A 15,763-nucleotide genomic window follows, 5' to 3' on the forward strand; every position below is an offset into this window, starting at 1 on the left:
TTGGAATGATGCTGTCTCTATTTTCCATTCGAGCCGAATGAGCCTGTGCTTTGGAATGGATCCAAAGCCCCAGAAAGTTTGCTTAGAGACAGCATTCTTGCCTAGGAAGTCGGTGTTCACTTTCCGTAAGTTTGTGGTTTACCTAGTAACAGCAGAGTTTCTAGAGAGGACTTTTCTCTTGATGCTGCATTTTTCTCCTCAAATCTTGGTTTTCCTTAGGAAGCAGGTGTCTTCTTGTTAGTACAGTGCTACACAACTGAGAATGTTAACAGTTGTTAGCCTGCTTGTTTCTGTTCTCTTCTTAGCTTTTCCATAAGTTTTTGGGAGTGTTAGTAGGGTTCATTCACGGAAAGTTCTTACTTAGTTCCTAGCACAAGTCAGTCATCAGTAGGGCTGGTGGGGAGTGTATTTTCATTAGAGAGATGAGGGGAATGAGACGCAGAAATATCATCTCCTTAGTCTAGAGACATCATTGGGCCTCCTACACAGTGGCGTTTTAGGAATACACACAGGTCATTCTTGTTTCTTTAATTGCTTGTCATGCCTCGATCGCTCCAAAGTTAAAAGTCCAACCACCAGAGTCACTGGACAGTCAGTGTTTCTTGGCATCTTAGGCAAAATCTGTGAGAATGAATAAAAAAGATAAAATTAGAAGAATCATCAGTAGATCTTTTATCAGTGTTCTTCTGATTAATCTTTGGTTATTCAGCTATTTCTATCATTGTCGTCATCATCATCATCATCATCACTTTTCACTTCTCTGGTTGAGCAGAATTTAAAGTGATGTGTGAGAGTAGATGGAGTTTCTGGCAAAGGATCATTGGCAATAGCAAATTCATAATGTTGCCAGTGCGTGGAAGGAAGCATCCCTGTCTTTTTAATCCAAGTCCATTTACCTTTGGTGGTTATGCTGGATAACCTGGCCCAAGGCACCAGCTAAAGGGCTAAAATATAATCGGTTTAGTTCCACTTTACTTTTAGCACTGGCTCAACTGTTCTCTCAGGAGACGAGCATTATATCATTTTTATCTGCAGAGAGGAGTTGATTTTTGCTGATTGCACCACAGAGAATATTTGAGCAAAATGTTTAGTAGCTTAATATAGCTCACCAGTCCATCTGTTTTGTAAGTAATTTTAATTAAAAGGAAGAGGGACAGAATTAAAGCATACCATTGTTAGACATTACTTTCATCTTTTAGTTTGCTTGTTTAGCCTGGTGAACATGTTTTAGTAATTTTACTCATTCCCAAGTTTCTACTCTGCTCACTGCATTGGATATTGGGTAGAGTTTAATATTTGCCGTGTGATATGTTGCAGCAGTTAAATAGTAACAGTTTTATTTTCTCAAAGACCATCATATTTAATACTAATTTTATTTAAAGTAAAACTGTATTATGAGCCCAGAGGCAAGGGGATATGCCTGTTTAGGAGAGAGAAGTAAGAAAAAGTTTTTCTCTTCAAATAATAGTATATATGGAACAAAGCAAGGTAATTTGTATTCATTTTCACTTTCAAAAATCATACTTTGCATTAATAAATGTTTCTTAAACGACTTAAATTTTCATTGATTGATTGACTCCCCTTTCAGTTTTCTCTGGGTTGTCTGAAAAATTCAAAGAAGATTATTATGGCCCCCTTGTGGTGAAATAATGTAAAATTTTTCAATATCGAAAAATAGCTATCTTTTTCTAAAAAAAAACAAAAATTCTTGAAAAACTTTTGATGGATAATAAAGACACAAATTCATTGAACATATATTTAACTAACATATGGCCAGATATTTAATTTTTATATATTAATAGTACAAATAAATATGTTTATATATAAGTGTTAATTGTTAATGCTTATGTGAATGTAATATCTGGATAATTACATTCCTTATACCACCTTCTGTGATATTTTAGTGTAGGTATATTAATAAGGTAGTTTAAAAAGATGTCTCACATGATGAATCTGCCAGCTATATATTATTTAATACTTAAAAACAATAAAATAATAGGATGTGAAACAGCGTATGTATATGCTTTTGGTAATTAAGTCTTAACATTTTAATTAAAAGAATTATCTAATTTCTCATATAATCCTATTTTATCATTGATTAGAAAAAGCATTTTGAACCATTTCTAAGAAAATAAACATTAAGAAAAGTAAATTTTTGAAGTTTTTTCTCCTGTGTTCAGTGTATGCTTTATGTTTTACAAAAGGATTCAAGAGGTTAACATCAGGAGGCATCTTAATATATTCATTATTTATCTTAACATATCATCTTAATATATACATTATTTTAATATATCTTAATGCATATTTCAATTAATAATTAATTGTAAATGGAACAAGCAGTTGTTCTTATCACAGTGTAATGAGGCTTTAAATTATTTATACTGAAAACATTTACTGATATGAAGAGTTTGTGTCCTACCTTTTGGAAATGACTATACATAGAAAAAATTATCTAGATTTGGGCCAACTGCTCTCTAAAATAGATGTGAAAGGTTATGTAAGATTGTTACATGTATAAATCTTTCTACTTAAAATATGAAAACAGATGGTAGTGAACTAAGCAGGAATAAATCATGTTATGCAAATATACTACTATCTCTGAGTTGTTTTAGTGAAACATAATCTTTTTGGTTTTGGTGTGATTGTAAGAGTGGAAGGGAAAAATAGAACCTGCAAATGTGTAGTATGCGCCAATGATAGACTTTCAGAGGCTGTCCTGATCAGTGCCAATTTGATATTACTATTTTCATCAAGTCTGCTTTACTTGATCTCAGGGGATAAATTTCTGTCTTCAGTGAAGAAATGAAAGAGCTAGCAGAAATTAAATGGATACTTCAATAAAGGTCACAAAGAATTTATCAGAGCTTTGCTAGATTAAAAAATGTCTGTGAAGGCAAAACTAATCTCTGGTGTTAGAGCACAGGGGACATTTCTGAGATGCTGGTGATTTGGTTTTGATGTGAATGCATCATGAGTACTTCCTTGTTCAAATCATTTTACTTGATACACTTTCCTGTATGGATACTATTTTTCAACAGTAAACTAACTTAAAAAGGGAAAAAAAAATATTTGTGAGCACCTGAAGAAAATTCTGGAAATGTTTGTGTTCTAAAATATTGATATGTTAGGGATAAAATGTTTTCTGGAACATACTTTTATGATGAATTTAGTTTAAGATGCTTTAGAATTAGTTCTTTCATCTAAGATAAATTTTATGAAAGGTTTATTTTCTATAAGTAGCTGAAAGTCAGGAAAGAAAAAGTTTTCGTCTAAATGTCGTCTAAATTAATTGCTTCCATATTGTAAGAAATTACCTACCTGATTTAAAATATTTCAGGATTTCTGCTTGAAAGCAATCCTGAAGCATATATATTAGTTTTAGTGTTTTCCGTGTGTATTTGTGATGTTATAATAGAAACCAAGTGCATTACCCTGAATTTTGTACAAGTGAGAACAGTTACAATATGCTTTGCAGCTTTTGATAACACATGAGAAAGTCTATAACATAAGGTCTGGTACATGATATGTTTTCAATAAAAGTTGGTATATTCTTTTTTTTTCCCCTATGGATATCTTATCTCAATATACAGTTAGAAGTGTGTGGATTATCTGATTTGCTGGCAACACAAAGAGGGGACATGTTACTTTAAAACATATATCACTTTATGAAAGCATTAGCCAGATGAAAAATCCTTATGTTGCAGATGATATGTATCATTGTGATGTGAACTGGGGCTAAATGATTGTGGTATCCTAATTTGAGGTGCTACTTTATTTTAAATTTTAACATTAGGACAATTTAAATTTGTAATACTGGCAAAAGTATTTTAGAAATAAAAAATGTATTTTCTTTGGCCTCATATTCCTGTTGCTGGGTATTTGTCCTCAAGAAATAGTTTATAAAGTAGGAAAAGGGCTAGAAAGCACAAACACAGAATAGTAGAAAGTTGTTCAAATTTTAAATATCACTCAATAATAGAATATTTATAATTTTAACTTTTTTAGTGAGTAGCGTATTTTATATTTTACAAAAAAATACTATATGATGTTTGTTTCAATATAGACAGCGTGTCATGGGGTAAAGGAAAAGTTTAAAAGTGTATGCACATGTACATCATGATTTATTAGAACTGTACAACTGAATAAAGACTATAAGCATTAGGAAAAGTACAAACATCTCTTGGGCTAAAGTGGTGGAATTAGGGGTGATAATGTTCCTTTATCATTGTTATTTTCATTCTTTTCACTTGGGCACGATCGGGTGGAGAGCGAGAGTACATAATAAACTTCAGAGCACTTGCTTTTTAATTAGACCAATGACATTTTTCTTGTCACACTGGTATCTATTTATCTTACAGTGTAGTTTTAGTTTTTGGTGGTAGTATATTGAAATCTTACAAAATTGAAGTTTTTTGCTACAGGGTTCTTTCTCTGGTTCTCCCCAAAACATGTTATTGGCAATCTGACCTAACCATCTCTTGAGGTGAAGTGAAGTGAAGTCACTCAGTCCTGTCCAACTGTTTGCGACGCCATGGACTGTAGCCTGCCAGAGTCCTCCGTCTTTGGGATTTTCCAGGCAAGAATACTGGAGTGGGTTGCCATTTCCTTCTCCAGGCGATCTTCCCAACCCAGGGATCGAATCCTGGTTTCCCGCATTGCAGGCAGACTCCTTACCCTCTGAGCTATCATCTCTTAGCAAATGTAAAAGATTAATGCCAGTTATTTAATAGACAAAGTTAATGTGGCAACAAATGTGAATCGAAGCTTCCAGGTTTGGTGGCTAACTTGCATTTCTGACTTCTCCTTCTTGTGCCCGGTTCTAGCTACATTGACATTAAGCAGAATCTCCCTCCATCCAGCCTTGGGGTTGGAGAGCTCTTACACATATCAAAGGTGAGCAGTCTATGTAACCAGAGTGGTAAAATGCAAACAATTAATTTTCTTCTTCTTTTGGTTCAAGTCCTTTCCAGTCTTCCGCTGTGGCAGGGTCTCTGCATTTTGCATTGCGGCCTGAAGCACAACAACAAAAGGCAAGCTGGGGAGGCAGATTTAAGTAATTTTATCAAGTGTCCTACCTCTTCATTAAAAGAACATTTCAAGGGGAACATTTGCTGATGTTTCTTTTTGAGGATTCATGTATTTTATAAGCATTGAACCAGAGCCTTCTATGTGTTGGAAGTATAAATGTAGGAATATAAAGATGAATCTGACCTGGTCCCTACCTCAAGTAGCTTATATAAGGGAGAAGTTTGTCCTGCTTAATTTTAAGATTCTCTAAAATGGAAGCAACTTCTTTTCTTTTTATACTATATAAAAAGTAAGCCAAGGATGCTTTTATTATACTGGTATTCTTGGATAAATTTATTTCCAGTAGATGTAAATTATTTTATTTCACAAAAGCTAGTCTGTATATTTCTAGAAGTAAAACTGGCATACTATCTGCAGTGTTTTTCTTTCTCCTTTTTTTTCAGAAGTAAAAGTTTAAAGCAGTCTTTTCAAATAACAATAGCATGATAGAGAATACAAGGTTGGGGTTTTATCAATTCAGACACTAAATTTCTTCCTTTAGTTTTAATTGCGAGCCAGTACATGGTTTCCATGATTTATTTTTTAGAGACCAACTTTTATATCTATCAAAGTGAGACATATGTATACACTATAATCTTGCAGCTCTTAGATACATTTCTTGATAGAAATATGTAGGTTCCCACAAGACATACACTGCAATATTTATTGTTGTTCAGCCACTAAGTCATGTCTGACTGTTTGCGATCCCGTGGACTGCAGCACACCAGGCTTCCCTGTCTTTCACTTATACGAATATAAGAATGTAACAGTGCAAGAATGTTCATAGCAGTGCTATTTTTAAAAATTTTTTATTGAAGTATAGTTGATTTACAATGTGGTTTTTAATTTCTGCTGTAGAGCAAAGTGACTCAGTTATACATGTATACGTAGATTCTTTTTTTTTTAATTTTTATTTTTACTTTATTTTACTTTACAATACTGTATTGATTTTGCCATACATTGACATGAATCCGCCATGGGTGTACATGAGTTCCCAATCCTGAACCCCCCTCCCACCTTCCACCCCATATCATCTCTCTGGATCATCCCCGTGCACCAGCCCCAAGCTTCCTGTATCCTGCATTGAACAAAGACTGGCGATTCATCTCTTACATGATAGGATAAATGTTTCAGTGTCATTCTCCCAAATCAAAAAATATGGAACGCTTCACGAATTTGCGTGTCATCCTTGCGCAGGGGCCATGCTAATCTTCCCTGTATCGTTCCAATTTTAGTATATGTGCTGCCGAAGCGAGCACTACATAGATTCTTTTTCATATTCTTTTCCATTATGGTTTATCACAGGGTAGTGAAAATAGTGCTCTGTGCTCTACAGTAGGACTGTTGTTTATCCATCCTATATCTAATAGTTTGCATGTGCTAATCCCAAACTTCCAATCCTTCCCTTCCTCACACTTCTCCTCCTTGGCAACCAAAAGCCTGTTTTCTAGATCTCTGAGTCTGTTTCTTTTTTTTTCCTTTCATAGATATGTTCGTTCGTGTTGTATGTTAGATTCCACATATAAGTGGTACTATTTAGTATTTGTCTTCCCCTGTCTGATTTACTTTGCTGCTAAGTCACTTCAGTCGTGTCCGACTCTGTGCGACCCCATAGATGGCAGCCCACCAGGCTCCCCCGTCCCTGGGATTCTCTAGGCAAGAACACTGGAGTGGGTTGCCATTTCCTTCTCCAATGCATGACAGTGAAGTCGCTCAGTACTTTACTGTTAAAGTAATCTCTAGGTCCATCCATGTTGCTGCAGATGGTGTTATTTTATTCTTTTCAATGGAGGAGTAATATTCCATTGTATATATGTACCACGTCTTCCTTATCCATTTATCTGTCAATGGACATTTAGGTGTTTCCATGTCTTGGCTATTGTAAATAGTGATCAGCACTATTTTTAGTAGCACCAAACTGGAAGCTACTCAAATGTCCATCGACAGTAAAAACAGAAGCATAAACTGTGGTACATTTATGACATGGGAATATGATATGGCAGTGAAAATATGCTATAATAAGGACAAAACTGAAACATAGCCTTGAGTGAAGAAAGCTGGACACCACAAGTGGATACTTTTCCCTAATTCCATCCATATCAATAAAATATCAAGCAAGCCAAGCTGCACTGGGATTAGCAGTTAGCATGGAAGCTACTCTGGGGGAAACTCTAGTGCCTGGAAGGGAGTGCAAAGGAGGGTATTTGGGGGCTGCTCAGAACGTGGAGTGTTTTCACCTCAGAGCTCATTACACAGGTGTGTTTGTTATTGTTGTTCAGTTGGTAAGTTAGTTGCTGACTCTGGAACCCCATGAACTGTAGCATGCCAGGCTTTCCTGTCTTTCACCTACTCCTGAAGTTTGCTCACACCCTTGTCTATTGATTCAGTGATGCTATCTAACCATCTCATCCTCTGTCGCACCCTTCTCCTCTTCCCTCAGTCCTTTCCAGTATCAGGGTCTTTTCTGATGAATTGGCTTTTTGGATCAGGTGGCCAAAGTATTGGAGCTTCAGTGTCAGTCCTTCCAATGAATATTTAGGGTTTATTTCTTTTAGGATTGATTGACTGTTTTGATCTCCTTGCAGTCTAAGGAACTCTCAAGAGTCTTCTCCAATACCACAATTCAAAGGCATCAATTCTTCAGTGTTCAGCTGTCTTTATGGTCCAACTCTCACATCCATACTTGACTACTAGAAAAACCATAGCTTTGGTTTATAAAAATTCATTGAGTTTTATGCTTCGGAGATATGACTTTCTGCGTGTATGTTGTCCTTCCACGCAGAGTTTAAATGAATGGATAGAAAAATGTAACAGGAAATCGAGCTGTGTTCCTAGCCTTTATGCTACTCATCCACTGAACTCTGGAAGTAAATGAAGACCTTGCCTGTTAGAAAAGACAGAGGCTGTCTATTCTGAGCTTTATATGGCAGCCACCATCACTTGTACTTGGCCTAGATACAGGGGCAAGAAGAGGAGTGGGGCAGCATTACAAAAAAGAGTGGAAGGGCTTAGAGTGTTCTGTGATAGGAAGATGTTGGCAAGGGGAAGCTACGGAGGACTGTCCAGATGTGGGGCATCTTATGTGATTGGTTGGGCACACCAATGGCTTTCTTTGGTTGATCCTGAGTTGCAATACAGGGCAAGAGTATAGAGATGCTGGCAGAACTTTGACCAAGTTCTGACAGTGCTGAGCAAGTTGCTGCAGAATTGTAGTGTGGTTTCCCAAGTTGGTTGCTTCAGAAGTTGTGAGTCAGAGCTCTGTTGTCATACAGGGTCTGAGAGGGTCTCATCAAAGAAGGAGCCATGTGCAAGTGGAATCATTACACACAGGGTGAAAGAAAGTGATCTGCTCTTCCAGAGCCTCACAGTTGGTGCACTTTGGATCTAAGCCTTAGTTACTTGTATTTGTGGGGCTAGATGTTTTCCTCAAAGTAGTTAGACTGTGAGAAAACAACCACCGAGTAATCTAAGTCCATACACACTGAACTAATTTAAGAAATTTCTAATGGAAAGACTATTTATGTAAACTGGCAGACATATCTTCTTAAGCAATTGGTCATCCCTTTTTTTGATGATGAATTAGTTCAGAGAGTCGTTAGATGCTACAAAAAGGGAAAAAAAAAAAAAAAAAAAACAGCAGCAGCAGCATCCAGGATTCCCAGTGATGATATATTTTGAATGGTGGTTTTTAATCTCTCTGATAGCAGAATCAAGAGGGAGCTTTGAAAACTGTCATGTTCCTGGTCATACCAGCAGAGAAATACCAGTGCAGCTGATAGTGTGTGGGACTCAGGTATTACTATTTTTTTTAAAAGATCCCTTTTTGTTTTTAGTGTGGCTAGTATTGACCACTAAACCACCTGTTTAGAGCAAAGGTTGCAAAATTAATAATTTGTTGCTGTTGTTCAGTTGCTAAGTCATGTCTGACTCTTTGCAACTCCATGGACTGCAGCACACTGTGCTTCCCTGTCCTTCACTCTCTCACAGAGTTTGCTCAAACTCATGTCCATTGAGTTGGTGATCAGTAGATTGCCATTCAACCATCTTATCCTCTGTTGTCCCCTTCCCCTCCTGCCCTCAGTCCTTCCCAGTATCAGGGTCTTTTCCAGTGAGTTAGCTCTTTGCATCAGATGACCAAAGTATTAGAGCTTCATCATCAGTCCTTCCAGTGATTATTCAGGGTTGATTTCCTTTAGTATTGACTGGTTTGATCTCCTTGCTGTCCCAGGAACACTCAAGAGTCTTCTCCAACACCATAGTTTGAAAGCAGCAGTTCTTCAGTGCACAGCCTTTTTTATGGTCCACCTCTCACATTTGTACCTGACTTTTCGAAAAAACTTAGCTCTCACTGTATGGACCTTTGTTGAAAGTGATGTCTCTGCTTTCTAATATGCTGTCTAGGACTCCCCTGGTGGCTCAGACAGTAAAAGCGTCTGCTTACAATGTGGGAGACCTGGGTTCGATCCCTGGCTTGGGAAGATACTCTGGAGAAGGCGATGGCACCTCACTCCAGTACTCTTGCCTGGAAAATCCCATGGACAGAGGAGCCTGGTAGGCTACAGTCCATGGGGTCACAAAGAGTCGGACATGACTGAGCGACTTCACTCACTTCACTAGGTTTGTCATAGATTTTCTTCCAAGGAGGAAATGTCTTTTGATTTCATGGCTACAGTCAGAGTCCACAGTGATTTTAGAGCCCAAGGAAATGAAATCTGTCACTGTTTCCATTTTTTCCCCTCATTTGTTTGCCATGAAGTGACAGGACTGGATACCATGATCTTAGTATTTTGAATGTTGTTTTAAGCCACCTTTTTCATGCTCCTCTTTCATCATCGTTCAGAGACTCTTTAGTTCCTCTTCACTTTCTGCCATTAAGGTGGTATCATCTGCATATCTGAGGTTATTGATATATCTTCTAGCAGTCTTTATTTCAGCTCATCCAGCCCAGGATTTCACATGATGTACTGGGGGCTTCCCTGGTGGCTCAGATGATGAAAGAATCTGCCTGTAGGGTGAGAGACCCAGGTCTTATCCCTGGGTTGGGAAGATCCCCTGGAGAAGGAACAGGGTACCCACTCTAATAGTCTTGCCTGGAGAATTCCATGGACAGGGGAGCCTAGCAGGCTATGAAGTCCATGAGGTCAGAGAGTCAGACATGACTGAGCAACTAACACACTCTACATATAAGTTAAATAAGCAGGGTGATATTATACAGCCTTGTCGTACTCCTTTCCCAAGTTGGAACCAGTCTGTTCCATCTCCAGTTTTAAATGTTGCTTCTTAACTTGCATACACAGATTTTTCAGGAGGCAAGTAAAGCGATCTGGTATTCCCATCTCTAAGAATTTTCCACTGTTGGTTGCGATCCACAACTCTTAAGTCTAAGGCTTTAGAGTAGTCAGTGAAGCAGAAGTAGATGTGTTTTTCTGCAAATCCCTTGCCTTCTCTATGATCCAACGGATGTTGGCAATTTGATCTCTGGCTCCTCTGCCTTTTCTAAATCCAGCTTGAATATCTGGAGGTTCTCAGTTCACGTACTGTTGGAGCCCCGTTTAGAGAATGTTGACATTACTTTGCTAGTGTGAGATGAGTACAGTTGTGCAATAGTTTAAATATTCTTTTGCATTGCCTTTCTTTAGGATTGGAATGAAAACTAACCTTCCAGTCCTGTGACCACTGCTGAGTTTTCCAAATTTGCTGGCATATTGAGTGCAGCATTTTCACAGCATCATCTTTTAGGATTTGAAATAGTTCAGCTGGAATTCCATCACCTCCACTAGCTTTGTTCATAGTAAATGCTTTCTAAGGCCCACTTGACTTTGCATTCCAGAGTGTCTGGTTCTGGGTGTGTCATAGTAATTCCTGGTTTTCTATCCAGTGTTTTACATACACTCTTTTATTAAATTATCACCAGCATCCATTAAGATAGTTGTTGTTACCTTGTTTTTCAAGATGTGGGAACTGAAATTCATAGTAACTAAATAATTTGCCTGTAGCAATTAAATAATTAATGTGAAGTCACAAAACTATAGGTACATGAGCCCTTATTTATAGAGAGCTATTTACTGAACTCTCGTAACCCAGTATTAAACACAGTGCAATTGACATTTCACTGTGTTTAATCTTGGGTGCTGGGAAGTTTAATATAATAGCTTATTCATTTGTATATATTCATCTATATAGTTTCTCTGTAAAAATTTTAAAAGTATTCTAAACTCTAGCCCTCAAAATTTCAGATAAAGAATTATGAAACAGGAATAAGAACAGAATCAGATCTAATCAGATCCAGAGGAATCCCTCATAATCCTAGGCCATATACTGCTATCATGTGATGTTTTTATTAAGTTGTGTTATCTAATACATTTTCTTCATCATTTTAGGAACATGTTTATCTAGAGAACCCAAACCAGTCCCTATTACTGATAGGCCTATAATTTCTGGTTCAGAAGAGATCTTAATAGCTTTCTAAACCAATAACCAGTCAGATACTTGATGCAATTTAATCTTTTCAGGACTCAAAACCTATCCTAGAGCCTTTGCCAGAATCAATAGCAAACTCTCAACTTTGTAGTTTATACAATTTATTTTCTCATACTTTTGGAGATCAGTTGCACTTGTCTATCTCAGCGTTTAAAGACCTTTTCCTGTTCTTTGTGAGCCATGTAAGACGATGATGTATTTTTGGCTGGGTCATTTTTAACTTTTTCCAACCTTTCAAACCAAAGGTCCTGAGCTCTTTGCTGCCACAAAGGTGGGGGAGGGACACTATTTTATCATTTTTTCAACTCTTTATATCCTAGAGACTGTATGTAGCTCTAGAGCAACATCTTTCAATTTTATTAATCTGTATTCAAGTTTTTTTTTTAAGGCAGTTTTAATTTTTAGCATGAAATTTCGGGAGCAAATCATTCCAAAGTGGTCTAAAATTTTTCATTGTCCTTGTGCAGATAAGAATTGTAATATTTTATGTGTTTTATAGAATGCAAAGGGAAAACCTCCTAAAATAGTTTTTATACTACAAGTTAAACTGAGCACGGCATCTGGCTCAAGTGATTCTTCATTTAGAAGGACTAAATGAAGGACTAAAAGATCAGTATATAAACATACAATTTGGAAGTTAAATGAGAAGTGCAGAATAACAGTTAAGATAGTTTCTCTGTCTAATATTATAGGAGCAAGCCCCTGAATCTCATATTTCTTCTTCCTTTAGGATATTCTTTTCTTTTTTTTGGTCTATTGCTACTGCTTAGTCATTTCAGTTGTGTCCGATGAATCTGTTCTGATTTCTAATATGATGGATAATTGAAGGTATCCTTTCCTTATCTGTACTCAGAAAGCCTGTTCCATTGTCCCTGTAGCTCAGCTGTTTTTTAATCGATCCCTCTGAAGAGATCATATGCTAGCAGAATGACAGAATGTCTCAGAGTCTGCACACTTGTCTGGGAACTAAGTCAGTTCTTCCCTTTCTCCAAAAGAATGTGTAATAGGAAAAGCCTTTGACCCAGAAAGGAGGTCTAGGTAATAATCCTTCACCTCATTTAAAATGCACTTCAGTAGCCTTCCTTTCAATCTCTTGTGAGGACAAATGAGAAAATATGTGTGAAATGCCCAGCAGAGTGTGCGTCAGCTCTCAGTAAATGGTGGTTGGTGAGTTGTGGAGGCCATTGTTGGCATGTTGGTGACGGCATTTTGAGCTGTTCATATTTCTTAAATCAATGAGAATCAGTGAGTCTTTGGTGTAAGAAAGTCAGTTGGCCCTAAATGGACTCTTATTCACCTGTACTTTTCAAAAGATGTCTAAGAAGGACTGACCACCTAGTAAACCAACTAAACAACTACTTAGGACATGACTTTTTAAATATAATTATATATTTTGTATTAAAACAACACTAAAGTAGAATTATGATGGATCTTTTAACATGTGTTTTGCATTTGGGAATTGGTTTCATTTTAAATGATGAATAAACTATTATCTTTATAGCACTTAATTTCTCTACAAACCTTAGGCCTATTTCAAGTCTGTATCTGCATGGAGAGCCATGATAAATATGCATGGGTGCTCAGTTAAACGGGTCATTGTCAGCCATTTCAGAAATACACTTACGTTGATAGGAAATAGGATCAGAAGGACTATCTCTGTCTATTCAACACACTGATAAATTAGCAATTTAAAAACTGTGTTCTGGTAGAGGATGAGCTGATATTCCTTTATGTAGGTTGACTTAAACCCAAACAGAAATCTTGGTTGCAAGTCTTATAAAGCTTCTCTTCCGTATATTTGTATATGCATGTGTATGCATGTAAAATACACCTATATCAAAGAGCACCTATTTTTCATGATTATATTGAGTAGGCTATTTTTTCTTAAACTCTGTTAAGTCATGGATTCCCTTGAAAAATTGGTGTAAGATGTGGAAGTTTTTACAGAAAAATTGACATATAAATGCCTACACAAAATACTGTGGGCATTTTCTAGACATTGATGAATTTAAATCTGGTAGGCGTTTCATGAATCTCAAAATCAGCACCATTCTTCATTGAACTTTGAGTCAGGCAGAAAATCTAAGTGATTACATAAATTTTATAGTGAGCTTATTGAAGTACAGAGTAGGTAAGCCAGTCAGCTACCTTTTGTAAAGAACAAAAAGCCTAGTTCTTAATTCTTATATTAGCATTCTATTCTCCTCTATTTCCTAGCTGTATCCATAGTGATTTAATTCCATAATTGGCAGAGCCTGTAGAATAGGTTCTATGTTGTATAACATAACTACTTCTGGTCATAATTCTTACTGCTCCCTGCATTAATTTCTGTCAACTTATTTTTCTACATTTGAACAATTCTCTCAGCAAAGTAGCAGAGTCACTTAGACAAAAATTAATCTATAAATTAGAATACAACAAAAGTCAAGAGAGAATGATTTTTTTATAGTTCTATGTATTAACTTGTCATCATGAATTTGAAAGTGAATATATTTTTACATTGGACAGTCTTATCAAGCATAAATTTTGTCTCATTAATGATCTAAGTTTGTTTTCCAACAGTGAGACATTCCAACTTAGTTTTGAATTTCACATCCAAACAGGAGCAGAATTTCATCTGTCACTGCACGTTGTAGCTTTGCTGAGAGGAAGACCCAGATGCCATGTGGAGAGAAATGTGGCCGGGGGATGAGTAAACAGCCACTGCATGATTGATGAACAGGAGCAGTTCATACAGTTTCTGTTGAGACAGAGAACTACATCTCCTCAGACCTCTGTGAACTATCAAGTGTGGGCTGACTGAGAAATAGGTCCTGTCTTATTTCCTACCCTTCCCAACATGACAGGAAAAAATGCTCCTTGAATTGCAACAAATCATTTGACACATAAAACAGTAGACCAAAATGATTTTATGAACCCTACAAGAAAATGAATGTTATAGGACTTAAAATATTTCGGTTGTGAAGTTCTTCTTGGGAATTAGTGTGTTGAATCAGGTAGACTCTGGACCCAGAATCTCTGAGTTAAAAATCAGATTCCTTCCTTTGCTGTGTAACCTTGAGCTAATTATTTAGCTTTTTGAACCTCAGTTTTTTCATCTGGGACAATGATTATTCCTACAGTATCAGTTTTGTGTGAGGAACAAATTAGTTAATGCCTGATGTATGGTAAATAAGCTTTCAATGAATACTAGCTATTCTTATTTTTAAATTAAAGGTCATGCAACCTAAAGGGGTGGGATGGGATGAGGAGGGACGGGAGGAAAGTTCAAGAGAGTGGGGACATGAATATACTTACGACAGATTCACATTTTTGTATGACAGAAAGCAATACAACATAATAAAGCAATTATCCTCCAAGTTAAAAAATACAAAAAAACCCTGTAATAATAGCTAAATAAAAAATTAAGTTCATGAGAAGTGTTTTTCCATAATTTTACAATTCTGCATGTATCTGAAATTTTTAAGAATTATTATTAATTGTATATTCATTCACTTAGTAGATACTTTTGAGGGGCCTCCAAGTAGCAGAAACTGTTCTTGATCTTCAGCAGGTAGGACTGGATGAAACAGAGTGACAGAGTGGAGTTGAAGGAGGTTGCTAGGAAGGGGTGATGATAAGGGAACATTTGAGTAGACCGTTGAAGTAAAGTGAGGGAAGTGAAAGGAAGAGAATTCCAGGCAGTGGATCTTTAGATGTAATAAGTCTCCAAGGCCAGGGTGTGCCTAGTCTCTTTACAGAACCAGAAGGCAGCCAGCAAAGTCATGTTAGGAATATCTCCATGGGAGATGAGGTTGGTAGTGGGAGTGCAATGCACATTGCTTCGGATCTTTCATAATAGGTACAAGAAAGGGAAGCCATTGGATGATTTTGAGCAAGAGAGTAACATCAGATTTATATTTTAAGAAGGATCACTGCATGTGTTGGGAATGGGGGACAGATGTGGAATCGGAAAAATCAAATAGGAGCAGTTGAAGTTGTTTAAGTAGAAATGATGGTGTTTTGGACAAGCCTGATGGCAGTGAAGGTTTTTTTATTTTTTTTAATTTTTTTTTAAGGCTCAGTAATGTGTTAAATACCTACTGTGCATGGGATGCTTTCCATGTATATTGTCTAATCCATACAACAACCCTGTCAGTACCATTCAGAGGTATGATTTGCCCACAAGGTCCTTCAGCTGAAGTACAAGTATAGCACGATGCTCACTATGTTCCCC

The 15,763-nt window shown here is 36.8% G+C and overlaps 1 protein-coding gene and 1 non-coding gene across 8 annotated transcripts in view; one reads left to right on the plus strand and one right to left on the minus strand.

Moving 5' to 3' along the window:
- CACNA2D1 (calcium voltage-gated channel auxiliary subunit alpha2delta 1) overlaps positions 1-15,763 on the plus strand; it is a 526,060-nt gene that overhangs the window by 218,315 nt on the left and 291,982 nt on the right. The window lies entirely within an intron of this gene.
- On the minus strand, positions 6,220-6,326 carry LOC138080508 (U6 spliceosomal RNA). Its single transcript, XR_011144968.1, has one exon. It is a non-coding gene; the product is annotated as a U6 spliceosomal RNA (small nuclear RNA).

Source organism: Capricornis sumatraensis, chromosome 5 (assembly GCF_032405125.1).
Source record: "Capricornis sumatraensis isolate serow.1 chromosome 5, serow.2, whole genome shotgun sequence".
Lineage (NCBI taxonomy): Eukaryota > Metazoa > Chordata > Mammalia > Artiodactyla > Bovidae > Capricornis > Capricornis sumatraensis.